The 13,728-nt window shown below is 39.6% G+C and overlaps 1 pseudogene; it reads right to left on the bottom strand.

The window, feature by feature from the left end:
• Nucleotides 1-786: 786 nt before the first annotated feature.
• On the bottom strand, nucleotides 787-12,848 carry LOC143637068 (subtilisin-like protease SBT1.7; annotated as a pseudogene).
• Nucleotides 12,849-13,728: the final 880 nt, after the last annotated feature.

The following is a 13,728-nucleotide window of genomic DNA, read 5'->3' as shown; positions in this document are numbered from 1 at the left end:
ATGATAAATTGTTTCATAAATAAATGATATGTTATAACCCGATTTAAAAGCTATATGGTTTTGATAAGACCCAAGATCCGTTTATTTCTATTACTATAAAATTGGTTTTTAATTATAAATAATATTTATGAAAGTTAATAATAAACTTATGGTTTGATGAGACCCAAGACCCGGTTATTTTTTTTACTATAAAATTGGTTTCTTAATATAAATAATATATATATCTTTTTTAAAATAAATAAGATATTAATTTTTAGTATATCCTATTTTATTAGATTTTTACATCAATAATTTGGTGAGAATAATTTTTAATTTAATGAGATGTTATAACCCGTTTAAGGAATATCTAGGTTTGGTAAGACCCATACCCATGAATTCGGGTCAAATGCATGAGAAGCCTCCATTTAAAAATCAAGCAAATCTGGTGACTCCAAAAAAAGGGGAAGCGACAACATCGCGACACGTAGGATTTTTATGTTTTCGTTTATATATATTATTATAGATAGATTCCTTTCTAATGAAGATTGATGTAATTTTGTTATGTCTTTGAAATTTTAGTCTCGTGTTTTAGTTTTTTACTATGTAGCCCGACCCAACGCGACACGATAGGATCCTGAAAAATTTTACATAAGCTAGTATGTAGTTGATAAATTTGACCCATATGATACAAATTTATGGGTCCTCTACTGGGTTGACTTGAAACACGACACAATGACAAGCTAATTTATAAATGTATCTTACATCAACAAGAAAAAAATAAATATGAGATACGTTTAGGTTCATCGATTCAAAACATAACTCATTAGTTAATTGAATACATTCTAGTTAGAATTGCAGCATACTTGTATTTTATAAACTTGTATATAAAGCTTATATGCATGTAAAGCCACTTCGTTGACACTTCTTGATCTCAAGGACTTAAGTATGCACGGTAGAAGCAATTACATATACTATCGGACTTCGAACAACATGACTTCCATTCACCTCGTGCCAACTTAAATATCCAGAGTTACCAAAATACCCATCCTTGGTCGTAGCAGCACCACTTATATCAACATCAATGATGACCTCAAATTTGACTGTACTATATCCATCTTCAGAAAATATCATAGAAGGCTTAACAACAACATTCATACCCTTAGGAGTGTTAACCTTCGCTTGATAAGAACAACTTGGCATCCCGACATTCGTCAATAGTCTTTGAAAAGTGTAACGCATGGTTTTCGTATTGTTTAAAACCACAATAAATGAAGGGTAGTTAATTGCACAAAGATAGTTTATGTAATCATGTGGTTGAATGATTCGAATCAATCAATCTTGGATTTCTTCGAAATGATTCGAATTTCCTGTTTGGTGTAGTTCATTGCACAAAGATAGTTTATGTAATCATGTGGTTGAATGTCGTAAACCAGTCCATGGCTCTGTTTGGGTTAACATGTCCGGCACCATAATCTAGAGGGGTCCCTTGTTTGCCGCTATTTAAATCCAGGAGTATGCCATTGTTGTTGTCGAGAATATCGGCTGTTGTCATCATTGCGGACCTGATTGCAGCTGGACTCCAGTCATGATGGGTTGATTTCAGTAACGCAGCTACGCCTACCACATGTGGACAAGACATGGATGTACCTGAATCGAGCTTGTAATTACTGAACAAGTAATCATCTCCAATTTGTGCGCTTCTTCTATTTGGTGCCCACGCAGCCAAGATATCGACTCCTGGAGCTAAAATATCGGGTTTTAGGATCCATGGAGATTGGTTGCTAGGTCCTCTTGATGAAAAGTCTGCAACTTGTGGAGCTGGCTTAACACCCAATAAAGTTTCACCATACTTAATGCTAATACTCGCACTCTTAGTGTTGATTATGTACTTCTTTAACAGTTTTCCGAACTTTGGTTCGAGTACAACGAACGGAAATCTGAAGGTTTCTTGCCCAAAATATTTACCGAGGTCTGAACTCAAGATAGCTCCGGCAGCTTCAATGGTTCTGAGTTCATAAAAAGATGTTACATAATCAGTGTCACATAAAATGTATTTGCCTTTAACATCTTTGGGATTAAGGGAGTTGTATGCACAAGTTTCTTTGCTTCTGTTCCCATATCCATAGTAGATTGGCACCTTCTCTACCAGCAGATCTTTTGGGAAAACCGATTTCCCGATTAGGGTCCCATAGTTCTGTTGGGTTTTATGGTCGTTTCGGTTCAAGTCAACGCGACCGACCCGAATTTGACCCGGACTGAGTTACACCGGGGGTAACAAGATAATGGTCTACTTAAACGTTTAAGCTAATTAGGCCCGACACGATTAATTAGATGGACTGGACATTGATCAAAAGGCTTTGTTTGTTATTTGGGCTTAAGCCCAAGTTGGTTTAATTGTTAAACCCTAAATAAGTTACCTATAAATACATTTGTAAGATTTCTATTTATGGTAAGCTTAACAAAACAAAACCCTAGCTGCCTCCCTTGAATCCGGCGCCGTTTTCCGGCCACCGGTTTTCCGGCGAGAATTATCCGGCCACCATAAGCACCAAACAGCCACTATTCATCGTCCTTTAATCACCACAAACACCACCGTAGCTCCTTATAGCTCCGGCGCTGTCAAGAAACCGCTCACACGTTTTTCCGGCGACCTGGTTCGTCTTCTCCGGCGAGTCACGTTTTTCCGGCGAACTTTGTTTCGGTGATTTAAGGTTGCTGCTGCTTGCTGTCAAGGTTCACCGCAGTCCGCCGTGTCTTGTAGCTGTTGGATCTGAGTTCAATACCTTCTGCCGCCGTCCATTTCATCTACCGGAATCCGCCGCCGCCGCCGCCTTCCGCCGCCGCCGCTGGATCTTCATCGGGTGTCAACTGTGTCATCTAGTTTTTCTTGTTAACCCCTCGGTGTCTTCCCGGTTCTTGTAACCGAGGTATATCGACAAACACCCTATGGTTGTTTACTTTATGTCAATCGTACTCGTATCGTTTGTAATCGGATCCGGGTTCGGGTTTCGGTTTTTGGTTCGTTTTAACTCGTTAATATCCGCTGCGTTTTGTTGTTCGTTTATATACATATATTAATATTGATTAATATTTATCGAAACGATACTTATAACTAAAACTGGTTCAAATTTTGTTTATCCGTTTTCGTTCTCGAACCACCGTGGAAACCCTACAGTGGTATCAGAGCCGCGGTTACAAAGTACGAGTCGATCCCGGTTCGTTTAAAACCGGATCTACATCTTAAACTTTAAATCGTTTAAAGATCTAGAATTATTTCGGGTGATTTAGGATTGGTCAAAGTTTTGTTTATTTTATTTGACCAAGTCAAAACGACCCGAAATTCGTTTATTGTGAATATGTAAATCCGGCCCCGACCTATGTGATTGATTGGTTGTGTTTGGTGTTTGAGCTTGTTTTGGCCATATGGTTGGTTCAAAAGTTGTAAAAAGGTTATTATTTAATTTTCGGTTTTCTTTTGGCCATTAAGATGGTTCAAATTTGTAATAGGACATATTAATGTTAGTTTATAAATTTGTAATTAAGAAGACGCGAAGATAACCGAGGACGAGCTCATGGACATCTTGGAGTTAGTGGGAGTTCGGACAAGACGACGGGATGCACGGAGAAGTCCATCCTTGTGGTTGTTTGTGTTGTGAACCCCTTGACCCGATCGGTCTCCCTAATTGGCTCTAGCGAGACTGATCACCTTTTGGCCATAAGGATTTACATATTATTGTTATTTGCTATTTGTGGTTGCTTGGATTGTTTATAATAGGATTATAATATCACCGACCTAATACCAAATAAATTGGAAAATAAACATTTTTTAACCGATTTTGTTTTGCAAATTAAAATCGTTTTGATTTCCAAAACTAATAAGTTATTTTAACTTAAAATTGGTTAGTCATATCGCGACAAACCTAGTTTTTAATAGATTATCTAAAACTAAGTGTCCTGAGAGATGAAAGGGTTCATCTATTCGTTCCGATAATAAATACAGTAAAATTTGACTTTTACTCTATTTGGTAAATTTTAAAATTAATCCCAATTTAAAACCAATAGTTTATGCCAATCCTACTACAAGTCACACTTGAGGCATACTGCGAAATTTCGAGTGTTTGGAGCTACAGCACCGCACTTGTTTTCTAGCATATCCCATCAAGGTGAAAGCGCTTCGTTGACACATCCGGCCCTTTCACACGTCACGGTACTAGGACAACTATTATTTTACTCTCCTGTTACGTGCTAAAGCTGTCTGGAGACATAAAATGGGCAAAGATGAGGCTAAACGTATCTATACAGACAATCGTTGTCTCTATAGGCCTCATAACCGAGAATTGTGCTCTATTCACAATTGGCAATCGTTGTCAGTCTGCCTAACCACTTATTAATGTTGTGTGCTACAGCTGCCTTTAATAACTAGAAGCCAGATTCTCATACTCCTAATTAATTAATGTTATTGGGTCATTAATAATAGGACTACAACATCGAAAATACTAATTTAATTTACTTTTGCTTAATTAATCAGATGTCGTCAAACGAAATTTCACCCTACGCCCTTAAGACTATCCTTGAGAAGGATAAGCTGAACGGTACAACTTCATCGAATGGCACCGCAACTTAAGACTTGTTCTAACCATGGCAAAGCGCCTGTATGTTCTCGATGGACCTGTTCCAACCGAGCCTGAAAACAACACAGCCGCTGCACGAAAAGTTCTTGACAAGCATAAGGATGACTCGGCTGAGGTCTCCTGTATTATGCTAGCCACCATGACTTCTGAGCTTGCAAAAGGCTTGGAAGACTTTGGTGCCTATGAGATGCTTGAGCAACTCAAGGGCATGTTCCAGAAACAAGCCCGTCAAGAACGTTTCGACACCATGAAACAACTCATCAGTTGCAAGATGGCAGAGGGGTCTCCCGTCAGTGCTCATGTTCTAAAGATGAAGGGGCACATCGATCAGCTCAAGAAACTTGATTATCCCATGCCCGATGAGATGGAATCGGATTTCATTCTCAACTCTCTCCCCAACTCATACGACTAGTTCGTAATGAATTTCAACATGAATGGTTGGGTGAAGACAGTGCCAGAGCTTCATAACATGCTCAAGACGGCTGAGATGAACATTTCTTCTAGGACCAATCAAGTTCTGATGATTCGATCTGCTGGTGTCAAGAAGCCAAAACCAAAGAATCGGGGTTTTAAGGGAAAAGGCAAAAAGAAAGTTACTGTTGCTGCCCATGTTGCCACCAACACTAGCAAGGTGGTTGCAAAGAAAAAGTCGCCGCCCTTTGAGGAGCGCAAGTGCTTCAAATGCAACCAAATGGGGCACTGGATGAGAAACTGCCCCGAGCACCTTGCTGAGATCAGAAAGAAGAGAGCCAATGGTGAAGGCTCTTCTGGAGGTATTTCCATATACGTTATTGAACTTTTCACTGTCTCTAGCAACACATGGGTATTTGATACCGGATGTGGTTACCACATCGTTAATGTCTTGCAGGAGCCTGAGAAGTGGAGGAAACTGAATAAAGGCAGTATGGAACTCATCGTTGGAGATGGGAAGAGAGTACCAGTTCTGGCAACTGAAGTATTTCATTTTACTTGTCCATCTGGCCTAGTTTTTCCTTTAAATAATTGCTTGTATGCTCCTGGCTTGACCAGAAACATCATTTCAGTTTCGTTGTTATTTGAACAAGGATTTAAGTATGTTCTTAATGGCATGGCTATTTCTGCCTACTTAAATGATATCTTTTATTTTGAGGCTAAACCTCGAAATGGTATTTATGAGATTGATGTTCATCCTGACAATAACGTATATCATCTTTCAAAACGTATCAAGACTAGTGTCAATGATACTTTTCTATGGTATTGCCGACTTGGCCACATAAGCAAGGCAAGAGTTAAAAGGCTCCAATCCGAAGGTATTTTTGAATACACAGGACCGGACTCTTTTAACACTTGTGAATCTTGCTTAGCTGGCAAACTCGCCAAAGACTCCTTCACTAATAAAAGTGAACGAGCAAGTGATCTGTTAGGACTCATACATACTGATGTATGTGGACCTTTCAGAACCATGACTAGAAACCATGAAAGATACTTCGTTTCTTTTATCGACGATTATAGTCGATACGCTTATGTGTATCATATGAAACACAAGCACGTAACTTTTGAAAAGTTCAAAAAGTTTCAAAGCGAAGTGGAAAACCAACTTGACAAAACCATTAAGATACTTCGATCAGATCGAGGTGGAGAGTATCTCAGCATAGAGTTCATCACTCATCTAAAAGAGCATGGAATTGTTTCACAGCTCACTCCACCTGGCACACCCCAACTTAATGGCGTGAGCGAGAGGAGAAATCGAACTTTGCTAAACATGGTTCGATCGATGATGTGTAGAACCAACTTGCCTCACTCCTTTTGGGGTTACGCCCTTATGACCGCCGCCCGCATTGTCAATCTAGCTCCAACTAAGAAAATAGACAAGACTCCATATGAGATATGGCATAAGGGAAAGAAACCCAAGTTGTCTTATCTTAAAGTATGAGGATGTGATGCTTATATCACAAGTGAGTCTGATGACAAACTTGATCCCCGCGGCAAAAAGGTTGCTTTCGTCGGATACTATTACAAGAGCGGTTATTACTTTTTCCATCCTGATACAAATACGATTTCTATCAGGAGGAAAGGCTACTTCCTTGAAGAAGAATTTCTTAGTCAAGGAACTAGAAGTAATATTGTCGATCTTGAAGAAATTCAAGAACCACAATCAACCGCTGAGGTAGTTGGAGAGTCTGATCAACAGGTTACTGTTGCTGATACATCAGACGTGAACACAAGCGTTCGCAGAAGTAGTAGGACTCCCGTACCAAATTCTAGATACTTATGTCATCTAGATGGTGCTGAAGTCTTATTAGTAGCCGAGTCTGGGGACGAGCCTACAAACTACAAGTCTGCTATCTTAGATCCGGAATCCAAGAAATGGCAAGATGCCATGAATGCTGAGATGCAGTCCATGCATGATAACAAAGTTTGGAACTTGGTTGAGCTACCCCACGATTGTCAGGCAGTAGGGAGCAAATGGATTTTCAAGAAGAAAACCGACATGCATGGAAATGTGCAAACCTACAAAGCACGGCTAGTCGCGAAAGGTTTCACTCAAACTCAAGGTGTTGACTATGATGAAACTTTTTCGCCCGTTGCTATAACCAAGTCGATTAGGATATTGCTTGCCATTGCTGCATACTATGATTATGAGATATGGCAAATGGATGTCAAAACCGCTTTCCTAAATGGACATCTTTCTGAAGATGTCTATATGGTTCAGCCCGAATGTTTTGTCGATCAAAAATATCCTAATAAGGTTTGCAAATTGAACAAGTCCATTTATGGACTTAAGCAGGCATCTCGAAGCTGGAATCTTCACTTTGACGAGAAAATCGAAGAGTTTGGTTTTGTCAAAAACGAAGATGAACCTTGTGTTTACAGAAAGGCTAGTGGGAGCACTATATCATTCCTCATCTTGTATCTGGATGATATATTGATCATTGGAAACGACATTCCTATGCTTAAACAAGTTAAGCAATGGTTGGAATCTTGTTTTGCAATGAAAGATCTTGGAGAAGCCGCTTATATTCTGGGAATAAAGATCTATAGAGATAGATCTAAGCGGATTCTAGGGCTTAGTCAAAGTACTTACATAGACAAAGTGATGGCACGCTTCTCAACGGAAAACTCAAAGAAATGAGCTGTTCCAATGACTAAGGGAACCGTGTTGAGCAAATCGCAATCTCCGGCAACGGACATTGAATCCAAACATATGCAAGCAATTCCATATGCTTCTGCGGTTGGCTCTATCATGTATGCTATGTTGTGCACTAGACCTGACGTCTCGTATGCCTTGAGCATGACCAGTCGTTTTCAACAGAGTCCTGGCATTGCCCATTGGACTGCTGTGAAGAACATTCTAAGGTACTTGAATAGGACCAAAGACATGTTCTTGGTGTTTGGGGGAGTGGAAGAGGAGCTCACTGTAAAGTGTTACACTGATGCTAGCTTCCAGACTGCCCGAGATGATTCTCTCTCACAGTCGGGTTTCGTCTTCACTCTCAATGGAGGAGCTATTTATTGGAAGAGCTCCAAGCAGAGTGTTGTGGCGGATTCTACCACCGAATCCAAATATATAGCTACATCTGATGCTGCTATGGAGGCTGCTTGGATGAAGAAGTTCATCACCGATCTCGATGTGGTTCCGAGTATTCACAAACCAATCGAGATATTCTATGATAACACAGGTGCTATTACTCAAGCCAAAGAGCCAAGGTCTCATCACAGAACCAAGCACATTCTAAGGAAGTTCCATCTTATTCGGGAAATATTGGAACGAGGTGACATCTTGATAAGCAAAGTAGACACAGATCAAAATCTAGCCGACCCGTTCACTAAGCCAATGACTCGGGACAAACATGATCAGCATAGAGATGCTATCGGGCTTAGACTTGCTAGTGATTTATTTTGATTTAATATTTGGATGTATGAACGTTTTATCAGTTGTACTTTTCTGTTCACTTTTGATTTAATGGTTAAATGCAAACGTTGAATGATACAACTGTGTTCATTTTAATACGTTTAATCTGTGAACATTGTATTCTAAATTATCCTTAGTCGGTCAGACTCGTGGGAGCGATTCTGAATTAAGACTATTCTGACTTTGGACTCAAGTAGTTGACTTCCAAACTCACAGACCTCATTATGAATGACGTTGGATGTAACTCGCATCAAATCATCTTCATGGATCTTAATCATAAGATGTTTTGATAATAGTATGCTCATTTAGTATCCTTAGACCTGAGATACATATTAGAACTTTCGTTTACCGAGGAATATTCTTTGATCATGTCAACCACTGTTGCGTAACGACCAGCCAAAAAGGCATTGGTTGGGAATGTTCTGGAGTTCAGTGGGAGTTGTATGTATTCAAGATGGGATTCTGCACTCTTACATTTAAATGTAACAGTTAGACATATTGGCGCCCTCGTTGATTCAAACTGGTAAAAGTGTGAGGCCTCACCCAAACTAACTGTGTGTTTGATTGGACCACTTTGACTCTATATTGAGAATTACAATAATTGAACGCCATATGAGAATGATATGATCATGTCTTGTAGTTCATTTAATGTCTTATACAGAAAGGATAGATGACAACGATTACTATAAATTCATTATCTTGCAATAAGGTATTCCAAGATACTTTGGTTATGAATTTAGAATGTCATATTCGGTTGGGACAGCTATGGGTAGCTAGAACGCCTCTGGCTGTCAGCGTTGTGACACTTGACCCAAATACGTCCAAGTGGGAGACTGTTGGATTTTATGGTCGTTTCGGGTCAAGTCAACGCGACCGACCCGAATTTGACCCGGACTGAGTTAGACCGGGGGTAACAAGATAATGGTCTACTTAAACGTTTACGCTAATTAGGCCCGACACGATTAATTAGATGGGCTGGACATTGATCAAAAGGCTTTGTTTGTTATTTGGGCTTAAGCCCAAGTTGGTTTAATTGTTAAACCCTAAATAAGTTACCTATAAATACATTAGTATGATTTCTATTTATGGTAAGCTTAACATAACAAAACCCTAGCTGCCTCCCTTGAATCCGGCGCCGTTTTCCGGCCACCGGTTTTCCGGCGAGAATTATCCGGCCACCGTAAGCACCAAACAGCCACTATTCATCGTCCTTTAATCACCACAAACACCACCGTAGCTCCTTATAGCTCCGGCGCTGTCAAGAAACCGCTCACACGTTTTTCCAGCGACCTGGTTCGTCTTCTCCGGCGAGTCACGTTTTTCCGGCGAACTCTGTTTCGGTGATTTAAGGTTGCTGCTGCTTGCTGTCAAGGTTCACCGCTGTCCGCCGTGTCTTGTAGCTGTTGGATCTGAGTTCAATACCTTCTGCCGCCGTCCATTTCATCTACCGGAATCCGCCGCCGCCTTCCGCCGCCGCCGCCGGATCTTCATCGGGTGTCAACTGTGTCATCTAGTTTTTCTTGTTAACCCCTCGGTGTCTTCCCGGTTCTTGTAACCGAGGTATATCGACAAACACCCTATGGTTGTTTACTTTATGTCAATCATACTCGTATCGTTTGTAATCGGATCCGGGTTCGGGTTTCGGTTTTTGGTTTGTTTTAACTCGTTAATATCCGCTGCGTTTTGTTGTTCGTTTATATACATATATTAATATTGATTAATATTTATCAAAACGATACTTATAACTAAAACTGGTTCAAATTTTGTTTATCCGTTTTCGTTCTCGAACCACCATGGAAACCCTACAAGTTCTTATCACCTGGTATAACATAAGCAGCGAAATCTCGGTCTACTGTGCCTGCACCAACGGTAGTGATCCATGGAGCTCCATTGTAGATAGTGTAAGCATAAGGGCCATCATTACCTGCTGAGCAAGATACAAAGATCCCTTTTTCCATAGCTGCAAATGCTCCAATTGCAATAGGGTTTTTATAAAACAGTGTCTCATCAAATCCTAACGATAAAGACATCAGGTCCACACCGTCTTCTATGGCTTGATCCATTCCAGCCAGTGTGTCATTTGCTGCTGCAGCATATGAATCGTTGAAGTACAAAACTTTGTACATAGCTAACTTGGCTTTCGGTGCTATCCCAGTGGCGGTCCCGTTGGCATACCCGAAATAATTAGCAGACTGAACAAGACTACCAGCAGCTGTTGAAGATGTATGTGTTCCATGCCCATAATAGTCTCTAGGGGTATCATAGTCATATATTTTTGAGATTTTTTCCTTTCGGTGTTTCATCCCCTGGCTAAACGAACGCGCACCTATAATATTTTTGTTACAGAAACCTTTGGCTTCACAAGCTCCACGCCAACGAGAAGGCACTCCTGACATTCTGTCGTCCTGAAAATTCTCACTTTCGGACCAAATTCCGGTGTCGAATATGCCAATAATCGTATCTTCACCAAAATCAGAAACCGGCCATAGTCTAGCATGTTTCTCTAGTCCCAAAAACTTCGGTGTGTGAGTCGTGTGAAGCTTGCCAATTGTCTCTTCAAATGTTGCAAGATGGCCTGGCATTTGTTCAAGCCGCTTGAGCTGGGACTTGGTGAGGACTGCGCTGAATCCATCCATGACATGGTTATATGTGTAGAGATGCGTCGCGGGAACTTCATCGGATAGTGATGACAGTACAAAAGTGTACCAGTCATGGTGATCAAGGAAGGGTGATGGCATCATTGATTTGTCCATAAGAATAATGTAAGCTTGATGATCATCTAAAGAGGATGAAGACGTGATTGAAATGACTCTGGAAGTGAAAATAAAGAACACGAAACAAAGATTCAAAGGTTGTGCCGGGTTATGTGGACCATCCGACGATCTAAGTAATTATTGATGCATACCTAATTACCAAAGTCCTCGCATGGAAATCATAGTACGTACGATCGTGTGTTATAATTTAGAACCGAAGGTAGTTTTGGATTAACGCTACAAATGTTAAGATGATAAGGAGATGCTGGATACGCCGCTGGTACATCCTATATATAAGAGCCCTTATCGAATTGTCATTTGTAGCATTGCACCGACTAATCGAAGTTCCACATTATGATATATTTAAAAAAAATTATTTGCAATTTTCGCATTCCCAAAATTCAACTGTTATAAATACTAAATTGTTTTAGTATTCCCTAATTTATGGACGAAATTTCCAAAAGTAGGGGATACTAAACAACTCGGGTTTTCGTATAATATATCAAATACCAATGCCAGGCCCAATTTTGTTGTCGGGTAATTTTAATTAATAAAATATCTCATTTATCAAGTTACTATTATTTAATTATTATGGTTTATTATATTTTTTTAATTATCCATATTAACTATGAGTTATATACATTTTTAACCCTAAATCAAGTTCTAACCCAATTTGTGCCCTCATCTGTAGCCCGTACTTGAACCCAAGCCCGTAAACCTGATTGTTTCTTGACCCTTAATGTCGTTGTAAACACAGAATTAATCAATACAAATCGTTTCCTTGCCTTAAACAACCTCACCGACACAAGTTAATAAGGAAATCGAACGTGTTTGATACGAGATGAATTTATAAACGAAACCATCTTTAGTACATTAGTAATATACCTAACACAATTCATAATATGTTAATTAAGCTCAAATATATAATCAGATACTCATCGCGAATAAAAACCCTATGCTTAATTGAAACATGCAATCCGAAATCATCAAGTTCAGGTACAAGAACAGGCCGCGGAGTAGCAACGACCGATTTTCAGTACTGCGTAACCTCAACTGGTAATTATTATATGCTTAAAGTTCAATTTTAATCCTTTAACTTTAACCCTAAGGTTAGTTAAACAAACAAAAAACCTTTTAATCAATTTCAGATTCTAGGGTTCATGATCCAATTTGGGTTTTGCCAGTTACTACATTTAAATTATTGTTTTAGTTTGGTTACCAACTAACACCCTAGCTCAGCTGGTTGGGGTGTGGGTGTTTAAGATTGAGCCGACCAGGGGCACGGGTTCGAGTCCTCTAGAGTCGTCCCAATTGAAAGATAGATGAAAAGACACCCAAAAAGATGTTTAATATGTGAATGAATTCGGCACTTACGGCCGAACCATGGTCTACGATTCAGACCGTGGGCCACGGTCAAGCTACGGTCCCCCAATTGACCACGGTACAGTATGTTCTGCTAGTTTAACTTCAGTTTGACCGTGGCCTACGATCAATACCGTAGGCCACGTCGGTCTTCAATTTCAGCAACTTTATTTTGGTCCATTTTGCCCCTCTCGCCTTACCGGTATCTACGTTTGCCTCCTTACACGCCATAATTGCTCCACAACCTCCTTTAAACATGCAATTGACCATACAACCGTAGTAATCTAGTTCCATGAAATTAACACTCCATAAGTTTTTATATCATTAAGCTCAATTACGGGTCATACTCCGATGCACCCGTCAACAACACATGCTTTGTCATTTGCTCAACCCTAGACACCCTCTATCCATACTTACTCCAATGGTGGAAACCCTAATCATCTTCGCAAGGTGTGCCTCCAACTACTAATGATATCGCACTTATAATTTATTTGTTTATTCTCGTCTATCACAATCCATCCCAATATCAACTATAAGGAATACTTTCCTTCTCAATTTCCACGTTTATATCTTTTTATCAAAAGACGTTTTAAACTTTAACATTTTACTAAATCAACTGAAAAGTTCAATTCAACTTTAGAAATACTATATATAAATATGACCATCTGGTTTTTAGTCAAAGTGCATTAGAGGTTTTGTTTTCTCAAAAACTGAGTCTTTCAGGTATTTTGTAACCCATACGATGGGACGGGTTATGTGGACCATCCGACGATCTAAGTAATTATGGATGCATACGTAGTTACCAAAGTTCTCGCACGGAAATCATTATACGTACGATCGTGTGTCATAAATTAGAACAGAAGGTAGTTTTGGAATAACTTTACGAATGTAAAGATGATAAGGACATGGTGGATACGCCGCCGGTATATTTGTAGCGTTTCACCGACTACTATATATAAGAGCCCTTATTGAATTGTCATTTGTAGCATTGCACCGACTACTCGAAGTTCCACGTTATGATATATTAAAATAAATTATATGCAATTTTCACATTCCCGAAATTTAACTGTTATAAATACTAAATTGTTTTTGTATTCCCTAATTTAGGGAC

The sequence above is a fragment of the Bidens hawaiensis genome, unplaced genomic scaffold (genome assembly GCF_021521415.1).
Source record: "Bidens hawaiensis isolate Kalapana, Puna unplaced genomic scaffold, B.hawaiensis_p1.1 tig00000599_1, whole genome shotgun sequence".
Classification (NCBI taxonomy): Eukaryota; Viridiplantae; Streptophyta; class Magnoliopsida; order Asterales; family Asteraceae; genus Bidens; species Bidens hawaiensis.
The sequence above is the reverse complement of the archived record's forward strand: the minus strand, read 5'-3'. Positions and strand labels throughout refer to the sequence as shown.